At 38.9% G+C, this 18,798-nt stretch overlaps 2 long non-coding RNA genes and 8 other non-coding genes across 10 annotated transcripts in view; all 10 read left to right on the forward strand.

Moving 5' to 3' along the window:
• The window catches only part of LOC141325647 (uncharacterized), a 129,088-nt gene that overhangs the window by 88,548 nt on the left and 21,742 nt on the right, over nucleotides 1-18,798 (forward strand). The gene's annotated exons all lie outside the window — the stretch shown is intronic.
• Nucleotides 38-109, forward strand: trnam-cau (transfer RNA methionine (anticodon CAU)). Its single transcript has one exon. It is a non-coding gene; the product is annotated as a tRNA-Met (tRNA).
• Nucleotides 218-289, forward strand: trnam-cau (transfer RNA methionine (anticodon CAU)). The gene has a single exon. It is a non-coding gene; the product is annotated as a tRNA-Met (tRNA).
• Nucleotides 895-966, forward strand: trnam-cau (transfer RNA methionine (anticodon CAU)). The gene has a single exon. It is a non-coding gene; the product is annotated as a tRNA-Met (tRNA).
• trnar-ccu (transfer RNA arginine (anticodon CCU)) lies at nucleotides 1,127-1,199 on the forward strand. The gene has a single exon. It is a non-coding gene; the product is annotated as a tRNA-Arg (tRNA).
• Nucleotides 1,924-1,995, forward strand: trnam-cau (transfer RNA methionine (anticodon CAU)). The gene has a single exon. It is a non-coding gene; the product is annotated as a tRNA-Met (tRNA).
• Nucleotides 2,104-2,175, forward strand: trnam-cau (transfer RNA methionine (anticodon CAU)). The gene has a single exon. It is a non-coding gene; the product is annotated as a tRNA-Met (tRNA).
• On the forward strand, nucleotides 2,336-2,408 carry trnar-ccu (transfer RNA arginine (anticodon CCU)). The gene has a single exon. It is a non-coding gene; the product is annotated as a tRNA-Arg (tRNA).
• Nucleotides 2,768-2,839, forward strand: trnam-cau (transfer RNA methionine (anticodon CAU)). Its single transcript has one exon. It is a non-coding gene; the product is annotated as a tRNA-Met (tRNA).
• LOC141325646 (uncharacterized) lies at nucleotides 11,568-12,238 on the forward strand. The gene is made up of 3 exons (XR_012353797.1): nucleotides 11,568-11,817; nucleotides 11,907-12,016; nucleotides 12,106-12,238. It is a non-coding gene; the product is annotated as an uncharacterized lncRNA (long non-coding RNA).

The raw sequence follows: 18,798 nt of genomic DNA on the forward strand, positions 1-18,798 counted from the left end.
GTTGAAAAGACCAGTGCACAGACTCTACATCAAGACAAGCAGAGTGGCGCAGCGGAAGCGTGCTGGGCCCATAACCCAGAGGTCGATGGATCGAAACCATCCTCTGCTAAGCTTGTTTCACTTTTATTTGTGCCCAAGTGCTTCAAGACAAGTTAGAAATTTGTGCAAGAATCATGTTATGTTGAAAAGACCAGTGCACGAGCTCCACATCAAGTCAAGCAGAGTGGCGCAGCGGAAGCGTGCTGGGCCCATAACCCAGAGGTCGATGGATCGAAACCATCCTCTGCTAAGCTTGTTTCACTTTTATTTGTGCCCAAGTGCTTCAAGACAAGTTAGAAATTTGTGCAAGATTCGTTATGTTGAAAAGACCAGTGCACGAGCTCCGCATCAAGTCAAGCAGAGTGGCGCAGCGGAAGCGTGCTGGGCCCATAACCCAGAGGTCGATGGATCGAAACCATACTCTGCTAAGACTTCTGAGCTTGTATATATGACAGAGCCCCCAAAAAAGAGAAATGTTCAGAGCCTGTTCTTGAAAACCTAAAGTCACTTGGTCCTCTCACAATAGTTGTTCATCCAGAAGCTGAATGAGATGGAGAACTAAAAGAAAAAGTAAACAACTACATGACAGCCCCAGTGGCCTAATGGATAAGGCTCTGGCCTCCTAAGCCAGGGAGTTCAAGTTATGTTGAAAAGACCAGTGCACAGGCTCTATATCAAGACAAGCAGAGTGGCGCAGCGGAAGCGTGCTGGGCCCGGAAGTCGATGGATTGAAACCGTCCTCTGCTAAGATTGTTTCACTTTTATATGTGCTCAGGTGCTGCAAGACAAGTTAGAAATGTGTGCCAGAATCAAGTGATTTTGAAAAGACCGGCGTATGGTACTCTCGTCAAGGAAAGCAGAGTGGCGCAGCGGAAGCGTGCTGGGCCCATAACCCAGAGGTCGATGGATCGAAACCATCCTCTGCTAAGACTTCTGAGCTTGTATATATGACAGAGCTCCAAAAAAAGAGAAATGTTCAGAGCCTGTTTGTGAAAACCTAAAGTCACTTGGTCCTGTCACAAAAGTTGTTCATCCAGAAGCTGAATGAGATGGAGAACTAAAAGAAAAAGTAAACAACTACATGACAGCCCCAGTGGCCTAATGGATAAGGCACTAGCCTCCTAAGCCAGGGATTGTGGGTTCGAGTCCCATCTGGGGTGACTTTCAGCAGAGTGGCGCAGCGAAGGCGTGCTGGGCCCATAACCCAGAAGTCGATGGATCGAAACCATCCTCTGCTGAGCTTGTTTCACTTTTATATGTGCCCAAGTGCTGCAAGACAAGATAGAAATATGTGCAAGAATCATGTTATGTTGAAAAGACCAGTGCACAAGCTCTACATCAAGTCAAGCAGAGTGGCGCAGCGGATGCGTGCTGGGCCCATAACCCAGAGGTCGATGGATCGAAACCATCCTCTGCTAAGCTTGTGTCACTTTTATATGTGCCCAGGTGCTGCAAGACAAGTTAGAAATGTGTGCAAGATTCAAATTATGTTGAAAAGACCAGTGCACAGGCTCTACATCAAGACAAGCAGAGTGGCGCAGCGGAAGCGTGCTGGGCCCATAACCCGGAGGTCGATGGATCGAAACCATCCTCTGATAAGCTTGTTTCACTTTTATTCGTGCCCAAGTGCTTCAAGACAACTTGGAAATTTGTGCAAGAATCATGTTGTGTTGAAAAGACCAGTGCACGAGCTCTACATCAAGTCAAGCAGAGTGGCGCAGCGGAAGCGTGCTGGGCCCATAACTCGGAGGTCGATCGATCGAAACCATCCTCTGCAAAGCTTGTGTCACTTTTATATGTGCCCAGGTGCTGCAAGACAATTTAGAAATGTGTGCAAGATTCGTTATGTTGAAAAGACCAGTGCACAGACTCTACATCAAGACAAGCAGAGTGGCGCAGCGGAAGCGTGCTGGGCCCATAACCCAGAGGTCGATGGATCGAAACCATCCTCTGCTAAGCTTGTTTCACTTTTATTTGTGCCCAAGTGCTTCAAGACAAGTTAGAAATTTGTGCAAGAATCATGTTATGTTGAAAAGACCAGTGCACGAGCTCCACATCAAGACAAGCAGAGTGGCGCAGCGGAAGCGTGCTGGGCCCATAACCCAGAGGTCGATGGATCGAAACCATCCTCTGCTAAGACTTCTGAGCTTGTATATATGACAGAGCCCTGAAAAAAGAGAAATGTTCAGAGCCTGTTCGTGAAAACCTAAAGTCACTTGGTCCTCTCACAAAAGTTGTTCATCCAGAAGCTGAATGAGATGAAGAACTAAAAGAAAAAGTAAACAGCTGCTTGACAGCCCCAGTGGCCTAATGGATAAGGCACTGGCCTCCTAAGCCAGGGATTGTGGGTTCGAGTCCCATCTGGGGTGACTTTCAGCAGAGTGGCGCAGCGAAGGCGTGATGAGCCCAGAAGTCGATGGATCGAAACCATCATCTGTTAATCTTGTTTCACTTTTATATGTGCTCAGGTGCTGCAAGACAATTTAGAAACGTGTGCCAGAATCAAGTGATGTTGAAAAGACCAGTGTACGGGCTCTACATCAAGGTGAGCAGAGTGGCGCAGCGGAAGGGTGCTGGGCCCATAACCCAGAGGTCGATGGATCGAAACCATCCTCTGCTGAGCTTGTTTCACTTTTATATGTGCCCAAGTGCTGCAAGACAAGTTAGAAATATGTGCAAGAATCATGTTATGTTGAAAAGACCAGTGGACAAGCTCTACATCAAGTCAAGCAGAGTGGCGCAGCGGAAGCGTGCTGGGCCCATAACCCAGAGGTCGATGGATCGAAACCATCCTCTGCTAAGCTTGTGTCACTTTTATATGTGCCCATGTGCTGCAAGACAAGTTAGAAACGTGTGCCAGAATCAAGTGATGTTGAAAAGACCAGTGTACGGGCTCTGCATCAAGGTGAGCAGAGTGGCGCAGCGGAAGGATGCTGGGCCCATAACCCAGAGGTCGATGGATCGAAACCATCCTCTGCTAAGACTTTTGAGCTTGTATATATGACAGAGCCCCCAAAAAAGAGAAATGTTCAGAGCCTGTTCATGAAAACCTAAAGTCACTTGGTCTATATGGATAAGGCACTGGCCTCCTAAGCCAGGGATTGTGGGTTCGAGTCCCATCTAGGGTGACTTTCAGCAGAGTGGCGCAGCAAAGGCGTGATGGGCCCAGAAGTCGATGGATCGAAATGTAGGGAATTTTGGTTAGCTCAAAGAATTTAAGATGATCAATATATGTGTGTATATGTATGAGACTGTTCCTCTCATCACATATACACTGCAAACTCCACCAGGTCTTACGACCAATGAATAGGATGAAATGAGTTATTTAAAACATACATTTCAGTCAGGGAAAGTAGTTTAACTCACAGGAAATCGTGTATAATAATCGTCATTAAATATACGCAATTTCCAGTTTCTGATCAGTAACAGTAATAACGATATCGACTGGTTTCTTTGTCCAGCAAATTATTCAGCGATACCCATTACTCTGACGTTGGCCCGTCGTCACGGCAACGCGTTTTTACTAACCAGAACGGAGTTAAAACAATTGAACAGAATAGGGCTTAAGGTAGCAATATGAGATCGAAACAGTTTAAGTGACTTTGTAATGTAAGCATTCAGCACAGAGAATCATTATATGTGAATATATGGTTGTTTATTTAACTATTCTACTTACAAACGATCGCACATAGACAAACGTACATAAAACACAAATAGACAGAACGCGTGAGAGAGAGAGAGTAAGAGAGAGAGAGAGAGAGAGGGAGAGAGAGAGAGAGTAAGAGAGAGAGAGAGACAGAAAGTGAGTTTGCAAAGGGACAGGAATGAAACGGTTCTGAACATCCTGAAATCGTTTCTTTTATAAAACGCCTTAAACGCAGCTATCTACGTTTGTAGAAAGGACGGATACTTGCAAGCTTGTTGTTGTTGTGCATTGTTCCGTTTGTGTTCAGTTCAGAAAGTCCTTTCCAGTTCCTTGAGAGTATTGCAGGCCTCATCATCTCCTCCGCTAGGTGAGACCCCCCCCCCCCCCCATGGATCTGGGGGGAGGTGCGGGTGACGTGTCTTTGTGTCCCGAAGGCAAGAGAGCGAGAGAGAGATGAGGGAAGGTTTATAAACCTGTAGGTCGTTCACGCCCACAGTTGGACCTTGTCCAATCCGGTTGATCTGAGTTTTGGAGGGAAGATTGAAAGTCTTTGTCTCTCACAATGGGGTTTCGCATGTGGAAGCTGATTGGTTGTTTGGCCACAAAACTTTCAAAAGTTCAATAATACATATAAAGCAAGGAGTTATTAAGATGCCACAAACATTAACATTTAGGGAATAATAAATGCTGCTCATAGACACCAAACATGATCTATGAATCTTCTCGGTTGACTGAGTGATTCTAAACGTGAGTCTTAGCATGCACAATGATTCACCTATTGCGGATTAATGTTTGAGGCCGACATACATAACAGAAACAACGATATAAGAAAAGGTAACACATTGATATGTGTACATTTCTATATAACTGTATGTGGGACTGTATGTCTGAATAAGGAAAGTGTATCTGCATTTCTGTAAGAGTCTTATCTTGATGGTGGGGGGATGAGTTGGATAGTGAACAAAGGTCTGGCTCATAGCACATAGGTGTTAATCATGGGGGAGAAGTCATTTAAGGAATATAACTAGTTATTTCATGTCTGATTGCCCTCCAGGCACTACAGAAACCATCCTCTGCTAAACTTGTGTCACTTTTATATGTGCCCAGGTGCTGCAAGACATGTTGGAAATGTGTGCAAGATTCAAGTTATGTTGAAAAGACCAGTGCACAGGCTTAACATCAAGACAAGCAGAGTGGCGCAGCGGAAGCGTGCTGGGCCCATAACCCAGAGATCGATGGATCGAAACCGTCCTCTGCTAAGCTTGTTTCACTTTTATTTGTGCCCAAGTGCTTCAAGACAAGTTAGAAATTTGTGCAAGAATCATGTTATGTTGAAAAGACCAGTGCACGAACTCTACATCAAGTCAAGCAGAGTGGTGCAGCGGAAGCGTGCTAGGCCCATAACCCAGAGGTCGATGGATCGAAACCATCCTCTGCTAAGCTTGTGTCACTTTTATATGTGCCCAAGTGCTTCAAGACAAGTTAGAAATTTGTGCAAGAATCATGTTATGTTGAAAAGACCAGTGCACGAGCTCTACATCAAGTCAAGCAGAGTGGCTAAATGCATCTAAATGCAAAGTAAAATAGAGAGTTAAAATGTTTTGTTATTTCTTTTGAACATGATTAATACGTGGTGGCTAATGCAAAGCTATGTATGATAATATAAGCATGTTATTTGATTGTATGTGCATTGAAATTGACTTTATGCAAGTTTAAAAATGCAATGAAAGTTTAAAAAAACTGAAGGCAGTTCACGTTATCAATACTATAGATGCCGTGCTGTGGAATAAACGGTCAAGCCACGATCCCAACGAACCCCTTTGTGTCTGCGTCTCATCTCTACCACCACGAACATACACAACACAACGCAGAGTAGCAGCGGCGGTGCTAGAGGCCGGTAAACGCGCAGAGAGAGAGAGAGAGAGGGTTACATATATATGACAGAGCCCCGAAAAGAGGGATGTTCAGAGCCTGTTTGTGAAAACCTAAAGTCACTTGGTCCTCTCACAAAAGTTGTTCATCCAGAAGCTGAATGAGATGAAGAACTAAAAGAAAAAGTAAACAGCTGCATGACAGCCCCAGTGGCCTAATAAAAGATGGGGAACAATAGTCTGTTAAGGGGGTGAAGAAAAGGAAGGAGGGGGAAGAAGGGGGGAAAAGAGAAAAAGAAAGAAAAAAAAGGAAAAAATGAGGAGAAAAGAAATGAAAGGGAATTTTATCTCTTTGAACTTCAAAGCAATGTTTATGGAGTGTATATTTACAATAAATTATCTGAAAAAAAAAAATGTTTTCTCTATTTTCCTGTACATTTATATGGGAGTAAGGATGATCACAAGCTTTCCAGTTCATATTAGTGTTGCCATACATTGAAGTGTTTACTGAATGTTTTATTTATCAGTAATTATCACATAAATGATGTCCAAAAGAATGAAATTATTTGAATTAATGAATTTAAATAATATTTTATTAGATTTATATTACTGATTATTGATATCTTATTCAAAGGTTTTGCACTTTAAATATATTTCTGCTGTAGTTATGTTCTAAAACTTATAGTACAAAAAATTGTAAATTTATTTATTAAATAATCCCCAAATTTATCAACATTTTTAAAAGGGCCTATAACCGTTAAATGATACTGTAACAAAGACATACAAAAAGAGTTATTTAATCATGACCAAACTTTTATTTTTCAATCAGTCATAGCCAATTATTCATTCTTATTTTTTTTTTTACATTTTTATTCTTATAGTTATGTTGCATGTGCAGAAAACAGAATAATATCTCTTAATAATACTTTCTATTGTCTATTTCTATTGACTCTTGTGCATTTTTTGCAAGTGCAAAAGAACAGAAAACAGAGCTATACATATAAATAAAACCGTCCAATGTCCATGGCTCTTGTGCATTAACTGCATGTGAAAAGAACAGAAAGCACATAACAATACAAATGAATAAAACTTTAAAATATTAATGACTCCTGTGCATGTTTTGAAAGTGCTAAAGAACAGAAAACAAAACTATACTTTTAAATAAAACTGTCTTAATGTCCATGGCACTAGTGCATTCATTGCAAGTGCAAAAGAACAGAAAGCAGAAAACAATACACATAAATAAAACTTTATCCCCTTTATTTTTTGGACTCTTATGGATGGCACAGAGCTTGAAATGGTCTCTATCAGGCGACAACAATCTGGCCACTGGGCAAGTGGGGCAGTGGTGGTGAATGTATGCCTCTTCACGCTCTCCACCCCTGGAGTGACCCTGTGTCCAGCCTGCTCTGGTGTCTGGCAGCAAACATCACTCTCTTCTTATCGTAATCCAGCAGGTTCTGCCAACTATATTGCTCACCTAAGCAAAGAGAGCATATAATACATGGCAAATGAGAAAACAAAACAAGTGGTAGTGTTAACATATGACAGGTCAAGAAGAGAAACTGACCTGATGGTTGGTGAGAGCCAGAGATGGCTGATTCCTGAGCTCCACAAGATACTCCGCAAGGCTGTCCACTTTGTCCAGCACACCAGCACTATGCAAAGCCTGGGAGAAAAATACAAAAAAAAAAAAAATAATTAAATAAACAACATTATGAGTAAAGTGAAGTGGGACAAAAAAAAAACAAATAAATATAAGATTTTTTTTGTCAACTTCAGACAAAAAGCTACAGGTCAGCACAAATTATATTTTTTCCCTAGAAATTTAACAATATTACATAAAACATAATTACATACATACATTAAATGAGATATTAACATACCACAGACTCGTCAGGAGATGCTGAGGCACCTGGCGTGAAGGAGGCATCATGCTGGGTGGAGGACAGAGAGAAGCTTGGGTCATCAGTAAGACTCGACTCAGTAATGTCAAGTGTTTGGTCCACCCTGAAGCCCTCGTCTTCTTCATCCTTACCTTCATCCACATCCTCCAGCATGTTCTCTGTCTCTTCTGAGTCAGGGTCCACTACCAGAAGCTGTCCAGTCTGACCCAGGAGGTAGTCAACACCAAGCAGCTCTCCTATGAAAAAAAAAACATTTATAAAAGAAAACACAGAAATACAGGATCATTCACAAGTTTGGACACATCACTATTTTTAATGTTTTTGAAAGAAGTGTCTTATGCTCATCAGTAAGGGTACACAAATTTTTTTATAATGATACAACGATATATATTCAAGCTGACTAAATAATGGCACCCATTACAACAATTAAACATTATTTTATTGCTAATAAAGCAAAACAAGGTTACACATTTAAAGGTGTTACACTACAATTATACATATAAATATTTGAATATGAAATTACTACATGCAGTTACGATAGGGATAAGATTATTGTTTTGTTTGGTTTACAGTTAGTTGCATCCAATTATGCATAATTTACTGTTCTTACTATAGTAACTACATATAGCATGTATTAATGACAATGTAAAATAAAGTACATTGTTAGTTAAAAGCTGTGGTTATACATATGATAATCAATCTGAAAAAAAATTAATTAATTTTTGTAAGGGATGTCTATATAACATTGCATTTTCATTTAAATTATTATTTGTAGCACTTACATCTGTGTTTATATAAATAGTAATCCATCTGCAAATATTGTGTATCCTAAAAATATATATTTTGCTATTCTACTCAATATGATATTATTATACTCAAACAAATGATGTATGGCTATAACAGTAATCAATATCTATCAAAATACTGAGTATTATAATACTAGATGTCTTAACACAGATTAAAACTGCATCAACACAAATTGAATTGCAGATGCCTGCCAGGGGGCAGCACCAGTGGTTTCCACTGGAAGTTTTCAGTGAACTTAAGTGAACCAATGAACTTTGGATGACTTCCAACATATGACAGATACAAGTTATGCCCCACGTGACCACCTCCAACTAATTGGAGACCCATAACAACTTGGAGGGGGAGGAATAAAACTTACTTTTAAAAAATGGCTGACTGAACCAAAAACCACCATTAAAAATGGGCCAGGTGGGCCAATAAATCATTGTGGGGGATCAGACAGGCATAACCAAGAAAAAACCGGAACTACAAATTTGGTAGCGCAGATAGGTATAAGAAGGGATACCCGGACAGACAGAGACGGAGATGCGGCGATCGCTGACCCGGCTTTGTTGCTCTGTTCAATAAAGTCTTATTTTGACATCTGGAACTCTGCCTCTCACGCTTCAATGTCTTCTTCATTGAGAAATGCTTTTATTGCTCCACGACACAAACACAAAACTTGATTACTACATTCACACATAGCAAAATCACATTAAATGTTAATTAGAAATGACAATGTCTAAACATTATTAAACAACTAAACATATTTTTTAAATACAAATCAAACTTTAAATAGAATAGATGTGTTTACTATGCAAAATTACAGGCAAATAGTGTTTTATATGTGAGATTATAGGCAAATCATGGAAACAAAACATGATTACTACACTTTCACTATAGTAAAAGCATGGAAAATCCTTCGGATGAGACGTTAAACCGAGGTCCTGACTCTCTGTGGTCATTAAAAATCCCAGGATGTTTTTCGAAAAGAGTAGAGGTGTGACCTCGGCATCCTGGCCAAATTTGCCCATTGGCCTCTGACCATCATGGCCTCCGAATCATCCCCATATTCTGATTGGCTTCATCACTCTGTCTCCTCTTCACCAGTAAGCTGGTGTGTGGTGGGCGTTCTGGCGCACTATGGCTGCCGTCGCATCATCCAGGTGGATGCTGCACACTGGTGGTGGATGAGGAGATACCCCTGACACTGTAAAGCGCTTTGAGTGTCTAGAAAAGCGCTATATAAATGTAACAAATTATTATTATTATTATTATTATTATTATTATTATTATTATGGAAAATGACTTGTTTTTCTTTCATTCATATTTTTATTTATAGTAAGACTGTGTTTACAGTTAAAGAACGAGTAAACTGAGTTTAATAAGTACGATTACAGGCACAATTGTGTTTAATATGTGAGATTATAGGCAAGTCATGAAAAGAAAACATGTTACTACACTTTCACTATAGTAAAGCCATGGTAAATGACGACAAACACAAGCACAACATTTTTTTGTTGTTGCTGTTCATTCAGATTTTCATTTATAGTAAGACTGTATTCAAACAGTTGTAATCGATCAGCCAAAAAACACAACATGGTTACTACGCTTTCACTAGAGTAAAAACAAGGTAAATTGTCATAAAGAATGACTGCACTTACAGCTCAAACGCGTTTTTTCCCCATTTAAATAGAACTTAAGAACGTGTAAATAGACTTTAGAAAGTTAGGCAATTCGCAAGTCAAAAGTTTGAGAACGCCAAACACGGATGGTCCGTGTACCTACGTATAATTGGTTTTCTCGTTTTTGTTTTCAAAACAAACAAACGAATAAATGATTGGTTTATGCAATATTTACATTTTCTCGGGAACACAAAAACGTATTTCATTCATATTTTCAATTTTGTTTTCATTACACGTCGTTCAAATGCAGATATTAAAAAGTCAACAAAACCAAATCGAAAAATTACAATTTTTTGGAAAAAAGCGCATTTTAGTACACCGGAAGCTCTCTCCCAGCAAACACAGTACGTTGTGAGGACGTCGCCAGTTGGTCGTCATTTGGTCAGCGTAACATTACTTTATGACAACGTCGTGAGGATGTTGTGGTAACGTTCCATATTTTTGAATTTTGGCTAACGTCCCAGAAACGTCGTAGGCACGTCCTTAAAAGACGTCGCTGGTTGGTCGCGTGGGAAACGTTATAGCGACGTGGTCAGCAGGTCTCCAACTAACTTTTCATATTATTGCACTACATGTATTAAGCTTATTTTTAAAGGTGTAAACCGTTTTAATAGCCAATAATATGGGGAATATACTGAATTCGTCAAGCATTTTGCATGATGGAATGAATTATTATATAAGTATAACCCGTCATTTAAAATATAGAAATGTTTGTCATCAAATTAATGGCAAAACAAAAACCAAATAGTTTGCTTAGCAAATTGTGATAATTTATGGTTGTGAATGGTTTATTGAAAGGGGGAACGGGACAAATGTTAAGGTTAAAACCATGGTTAAAACCAGCGCACGTCACTTTCTGAGTGCTGCGTACCCCGTGCGCGTGCCCGTCATTAACGGTCAACTTCCAGAAGACGGACGAGAAGGAAAAGGTAAGCGCTTAAAATCTTCTCTTATTCATATTTTTTTGCTGATATAACGTTAGATGACACGTAAGATAAGTAGTGTTTTGTGTTTTTGGAGGTTTACTATATTAATTTAATAAATAAGTTAATTAGCTTAGTTCTGGAGGCGGTCTGTGGTAACGTTAAGTTAACTTTTAAAATCCTAAATTAAAATGTTATACCTTATTTTTAGTCTAGTTTGAAATTTACCCACGATAAACTATACAGTATTCATTTTTTTTTTTTTTACTTCCATAGTAACGTTGACTGCTTGTCTTTCGCATAGACTATGCTCATGCTAGCCTAGCCGTATTGTAAACTTAAATATAAACCACTGATGTTATATAAACTTTTAATTAGACCGGGGCTGCCGAAATCCCATTCAGTGTATGTGGGATTAATAATGTCCTGCTTTCCTGTCGATTAACAGGCCTGTAAATGGTGTAATTTGCTCGTTACATGTTATTGGTTTTTACATACAACATTTTTACATAACGTTACATAACTTGCATCATTTTTATGCTAGTGACTTTTCATTGACAAACAGATCTGATACTTTAGTTTTAACAAATATGTATCCAATAAATAGTTCACTATTTTATGTCCTTACTGCCAGTGAACCATTTGAATCATTCAGTGAGTTGCTTATTAGAAATGATGTTCATTGTTACTATGTAGTAGTTTAAGGATTTTGGCTAAGGTCCCAGAAACGTCGTGGGCACGTCCTCAAAGCTGGTCTCTGGATAATTTTTCATATTATTGCACTAAATGTATTGAGCCTATTTTTTTAAGTAGTAGTTTGAATGCTTTATTCATTGTTCATTGTTTTATCAATGTTTTATTCAAAACTAACATACTTTTTTTAATAACAGGTGGAGAGAGAGTCTGGGCAGCAGCAACACGACAACCATGATTATGATTAGGGATGGGTATCAAGTACAGGTAACTTACTGATTTGGTTCCTGACTTGTTCAGTACCAAAAAATATATATAAAGCAACAGGACTAATGGTGCTGCTATTTGTATTTTAGACACAACCACATGACATCCAAACCATCTCTAAGTGTATGGCAGAAAGGATCCAGGATCAAGAGATCATCCATCATGAAGACTGTGTTCAAAAGAACCCAGCAAATCCTCGGTAAAAAACTAAACCTCATTGTTTCAGTGTCACTCAGGCACAAATATAGATTTAAATTGATTTCAGTGGCTTAAATATTTATATTTCAGGCCTCCCTGACCCTTCTGTTGTCCTGGATGTGAAGACATGCTGGAACTGCATTTTCTCATGGTTAAAGGAGTTGTGCTGCAGTATCCTTCCTGGACCCACACAACAAAATGCTCAGGAGGAGAGACAGGTAATCCACAGGGTTGGATTTATCATTTCAATTACTCATAGCTAGATCAGGGATGTGATTTTTCCGGATTAATCCGGAATTCCGGATTTTTCGACCTGAAAATGTGACCTATGTGAATCATGCAGATCTGTAAAAAAAAAAAAAGGGGGGGGGGGCATCTCACAGCCGTCACCACAATCGCCGTCCCCGAGCAACAGGGCCACACTGGGCGGCACGTCAGATGGCAAAGAGATGCATTTTTCCTTCCTTTCCAAGTATCAACAAGGACGTATTTGCGAATAGTTTCTCCCGGAATCTAGAGCGAGGGAGTGAGTGCGAGACCGCGTAGCGCGTGCATGACAGAGGGAGAGAGAGCAAGAGACCGCGCGTGTGTGCCTCATGAAGCACATGTAAGACAAACTCTACACATTATCCCGCTTATTACATGGCTACCTACAAAATAAATCAACAATTTGACACAAAATATTGATTTTTAAAGGAGTTTATTGATTTAAAAACGATTTATATTGCTTAAAGAAAATAATCCGTCTCACTTCTCGTACTCAAGTAGAAGTACAGATACTTGTGTTAAAAAAATACTCTGGTAAAAGTAGAAGTACTGATTTAACTTCTTTACTCAAGTAAAAGTAGCCATGCGAATGATAACCATTTTTTTTACGCAAAGCTAACGTTACCTGGACCCAGGGATGTACTGGCCATTGGGAGCACCGGGACATTCCCTGTGGGCCGGTGGAGTAGTGGGCCGATCGCCGAAGCGAGGGAGACCTCCCCCATATTAGGCGCTATTTTAAATTACAACGCAATCGAAACTGCAAACAGCCCAAAAGTGCGAAGCGGCAGGATCAGTCACCCGCACAGCGCTGACGAACGTATACGCTGCGCTCCCGCCACAATGTAAAGTGATAAACAGCGCAAGTTGCTTGATCCATTCAGATAAAACACAAAATTGTCTTATATACAGTCCTGTGATATGAAAACATTAAAGATTCTGTAGGTTCTGCTGGGCTGCTGAAAACAGCCACGACATTATAAACTGCATGATGAGGGAAAGTGGAATTACACCAATACATAATTACTGTCAGTTTTTTAATTTTTTTATTAGAAATATCATAGTTTATTATTACTATTTATTTTAAAAACCGTATAACCATGGTAATGTTTTCATGTGACCACCATTTTACTAATACTATTCAGTTAATATCTTTAAGCAACGATTTCTTTCTTTTAAAATGTTTTGTTGTAATTAATTTTAATTGGAGTAAAATGTTAATGTAATAAGAGCCTGATTAAAGATAAATATCAGTGTCCTATATAAACTAGGTGTTTACTACCCATTAAAGTTCTTAAAGGGACAGTTCACCCCCCCAAAAAAAAATTGTCATCATTTACTAAACATCATGTAATTGCAATCCTGTATGAACTTCTTTCTTCTGTGGAACATAAAGGAAGATACTTTATGGAAAAAAAAATGTCTCGAATTTCTCAGAGTATAAATCAACGGTAACCAATTATGCATGGTTACATTCTACAAAATATTTTGTGTTCCATAGAAGAAAGTAAGTCATACAGCTTTGGAACGACATGAGGGTGAGGAAAATATTTTTTATTACATAATGATTTTTTTTTAGTGCAGAATTTATTAGCAATACATGTCCTGCATTCTAGCTCAAAATCAATGCTTTACTGCATGCATTTTCATGTGACAAAATGCATTATTAAGTTTGTTGCATTTGAAATTATCAGTATGTAGCATTATTTGTTTCTGTCCTGTTTTATTCATTAATTTATTTACTCCAATTAAAAGCCCCATTATCCAACAAAACTTTCACGGGGGGACTTTGTGGGCCGGATGGGCTGGATTTGTCCAGGGCCAAATTTTAACCCCAGTCCAACCCTGCTGGACCACACAAATGCTAGAGTGCAAGCTGAGAAACCTAAGTGGATATGGAAAAAAGGTTCTTTATAAGCCATTGCCTACATTTTAAATGGATGTCTGCAAAATAGGCCTAAAACATCACATAGCCTATATGATTATTGTGACAGAGACTGGGACTTCAGGTTAATGAGATTCTGACTGACTTCTGACTTCTATACTATCCATATAGATCCGCCACCAGTTTGATGGCGTGGGGGGGGGGGTGTCTTAGTATATTTTCCTGCTTTTTTGTCCTTAGCCAATCACATGCCTGCTAGATAGATATCAATTGATAGTCTAATTCCAGAGCCTGTGAATGATTTTGTTTTTTCCTCAGTCAGTAGACATTTTTGTGAAATTGTTGATTCTCGTATGATTGTCATATGCAGTGTTGGGGTTAGTTACTCAAAAAAGTAATATATTACATATTACATATTACTCTCAAAAATAGTAATGCCTTACTTTACTTTATTACTCCCTGGAGAAAGTAACTAGTTATATTACTAGTTACATTACTAGTTACATTTTTTTTTTTCTTACACAAAAAACTGTTATTCTTAACAAAAAAGCATGACCTACTGCGTGCATCCAGTGCATACGCGATCTCATAAAGCTCTTATAACACAATGGATATTATGCACAATTAATCTTTCATAAAGGTCTACTTGTGTTGTGATTCGTAAGCACGCAATATTCAGCACTGTTCAAAACTTTTGAGCAGTGAGTGAATTCTATCTTAAACACTATTGATTGGCGATGCGTTCCAAAAATCAGCAGATGGCTACATTGCTCATGCTGCAAACAAGTTTTAAATTGAAACTGCCTATTCTTGCTCTTACTAATCATATATTTTGTTCTTGCTGCTTTTGTGCAATAGATGAATAACATTTTATTTTTTTTATTTTTAGATATTTTATGTTTAGATATTTCTATATTGCGGGAGTCCCGCGAATCATTTTATTTTCCCGCATCCCGCATCCCGCACACACACACACACACACACACACACACACACACACACACAAGTCTCTACCCGCCCGCATCAGCACACGCACTTCCATCAAGTTTTGTCCCGCGCCGCACTCTGTTGCGTTGGGTCCTGCGGGATTGCAGGTCTCTCTTTGCAAGTGCCACTCTGCTGCTGGCTGCCGGTTGTCGACCAATCGGTGATGGTAATTTAATGATACCTCGTGCCAAACCCAGACCAATTACTGTTCCATTCGCGCCCCCCTCCCCTTCCCTTCTGTTCTCTGTGTTGTCGTGTGCCTTGTGTGTGATGAAGGTGCTACTGGCAAATGTAACGCAAGTAACTAGCTTGGGAAAACTGTAATAATATTACAATTTTCAGACGAGTAATGCCTTACACTACTAGTTACTGATAAAAGTAACTACTTTGTAACGCGTTACACCCAACACTGGTCATATGCAGTGTTGGGGTTAGTTACTCAAAAAAGTAATATATTACATATTACATATTACTCTCAAAAATAGTAATGCCTTACTTTACTTTATTACTCCCTGGAGAAAGTAACTAGTTATATTACTAGTTATATTACTAGTTACATTTTTTTTTCTTACACAAAAAAACTGTTATTCTAAACAAAAAAGCATGACCTACTGCGTGCATCCAGTGCATACGCGATCTCATAAAGCTCTTATAACACAATGGATATTATGCACAATTAATCTTTCATAAAGGTCTACGTGTGTTGTGATTCGTAAGCACGCAATATTCAGCACTGTTCAAAACTTTTGAGCAGTGAGTGAATTCTATCTTAAACACCATTGATTGGCGATGCGTTCCAAAAATCAGCAGATGGCTACATTGCTCATGCTGCAAACAAGTTTTAAATCGAAACTGCCTATTCTTGCTCTTACTAATAATATATGTTGTTCTTGCTGCTTTTGTGCAATAGATGAATAAATTTTTTCTTTTTTTTTTTTTACATATTTTATGTTTAGATATTTCTATATTGCGGGAGTCCCGCGAATCACTTTATTTTCCCGCATCCCGCACACACACACACACACACACACACACACACACACACACACACACACACACGAGTCTCTACCCGCCCGCGCCAGCACACGCACTTGTCCATCAAGTTTTGTCCCGCGCCGCACTCTGTTGCGTTGGATCCCGCGGGTTTGCAGGTCTCTATTTGCAAGTGCCGCTCTGCTGCTGGCTGCCGGGTGTCGACCAATCGGTGATGGTAATTTAATGATACCTCGTGCCAAACCCAGACCAATCACTGTTCCCATTCACGCCCCCCTCCCCTTCCCTTCTGTGTTGTCGTGTGCCTTGTGTGTGATGAAGGTGCTACTGGCAAATGTAACGCAAGTAACTAGCTCGGGAAAACTGTAATAATATTACAATTTTCGGACGAGTAATGCCTTACACTACTAGTTACTGAAAAAAGTAATATTATTACAGTAACGCGTTACTTTGTAACGCGTTACACCCAACACTGGTCATATGTCATGGTAACTTACAACAGTGGTTTTCAAACCTGGACCTGGGGACACACAGCACTATAAATTTTGCACATCTCTCTTTACTGACAGATTTGTTCATGAAGCTCTTTCCTAAGGAGCTGATGATCTGACGCAGGTGGGTTTAACAAGAGAGACATACAAAATGTGCAGTGCTGTGGGTCACCTGGACCACAATTGTAAACCACTGCCTTCATGAGCACCTCCTGTGCTCCTGATCATTTTTAAACATGTTTAAAAAATATTTGAGTTGGCCTGAATTTGAGTTTTAATACACAACCACATCGCTTTGCTGTGTTTCCCACAGGATTTGTTTGAGACTTTGGGTCTGGAACTTCATCTGTCTGGGGGGCATGGCCTAGTGTACAAAAGTATGTACTGTACATTTTAAACTTAATTTTTTCTGTCTGGTGCACTTTGTATTAAGAGCTCCGACCCATGCTTATTGTGGAAATTTAACAAAGAAAAAAGTCAATGCAAATGACGTATCCCTCTTTTTGGTTATTGTGGACTCTTAAGAGTTTCGTGAATAGGTTTTAAGCTAAATCTCCTAGCCAGGACACCTAATAGTAAGATCAAATTCTCTGTGACATTGGCCACACCCACAGATTGTGCCTTTCCTTTAGAAGCTGGAGAATAACTTAAGATTTTAAAAGGAAGATTTGCAGTTTTATACAAACTTATTCAAACTGTCTATAAAATTAATTGGTTGATTAGTTTTATTTATATTTTATGTGGATTCAAGGGAAAGGTGAAAAATGAGAAGGCCTAGGAATGACTGAGGAAGGCAGCCGTGAGGAAAATTAAGTAATCATCAGAATGTAAGTTCTTTGCAATCTGTGCATTGTTTATTACAAGATGTGTTTTCATTTAAATTCAAAGCTGAATTTTCAGCATCAAAACTCCAGTTGTAAGTGTTCAAAATCATTCTAATATGCTGTGTTGCCCAATTTAGTTGTGTACACTAGGTTGGAGTCACTTTTTTTTCTTTATGAAGACCTAAATAGCAAGGATGCATTAAACTGATCTGAAGTGGTAGTAAAAACATTTATAATGTTACAAAAGATTAAAAAAAAAGGTTTTAAACCTTAACTATGTATTCATAAAATTATCCTAAAAAAATCACAGTTTACACAGAAATATTAAGTAGCACAACTGTTTTCAACATTGATAATAATCAAAAATGTTTCTTGAGCATCAAATCATATGAGAATGATCATGTGAAACTGAAGACTGGAGTAAAGGCTACTGAAAAATTCACCTTTGCATTTGAAATGCATTTTAAAGTGTATTTGAAAAACAACAGAAAACATGTTTTGTATTGTAAGTTAAATATAAATATAGCTTTGGTGTGTCGAAAAACATTAAAAAAACTGAAAGACTGTAGATTTTGACTGGTTGTGTGTACATACAGTAGCAACATTAACAAGGTGATTCTCCCTTTCAGCTGCCAGAGAAGGATATTGACAGTACAGCCTCAGGATAGCAAGAGGAAGAAAAACACCTTTGACATAATTTTCTCATACATTTGCCATGTGTTATAATAAAAACAATAAACCTGACTACAATAATATGGTCAATTTTATTAAAAGTTTCAAGTTTGCAAAGAATCTGGAGTATGTGGCACTGCATTAGAGGTACTCTTTGCTGAATAAGACCAAGTGCTGAGCAGGAACCTTATTCTTTAGCAAAACTCCTCATCAGCTCTCCAAGAGTAGATCAAGAGTGAAGTGTCACCCTCCTATCCTTTCCTCAGAAGAGAGTACCTTCTGCTGCTGTGGTAAGAAAGACATTCTTCTTTTTCTCTCACGACTGTCAAGAGCCTAAATTCTCAGCAAAGAGTCTTCTCCACAGCTGGGGACAGAGATCTCAGATTTTTCTGAAAAAGTCAACAGGCTCATTTACTGTATGTTTATTGGGTGGGCCTATAATACAGGGGAGATGTAATCTCTACATTGTTATATTAACATGTTCTTACTGTTTATTAATGTTTCTATTTTCTTTATTTCTGTTATCTTCTGAGAAGAACTATGGTCCTTTTGGTAATTGTTTAGGTTTTGCTTCTGATAGTGAAGCAGTATTAAAGCACATCACCACCAGATATTTGTAGCAGGACACTCACAGGACACTCAGAAAACAAATTAACTTAAAGTA

This window comes from Garra rufa, chromosome 2, assembly GCF_049309525.1.
Source record: "Garra rufa chromosome 2, GarRuf1.0, whole genome shotgun sequence".
Classification (NCBI taxonomy): domain Eukaryota; kingdom Metazoa; phylum Chordata; class Actinopteri; order Cypriniformes; family Cyprinidae; genus Garra; species Garra rufa.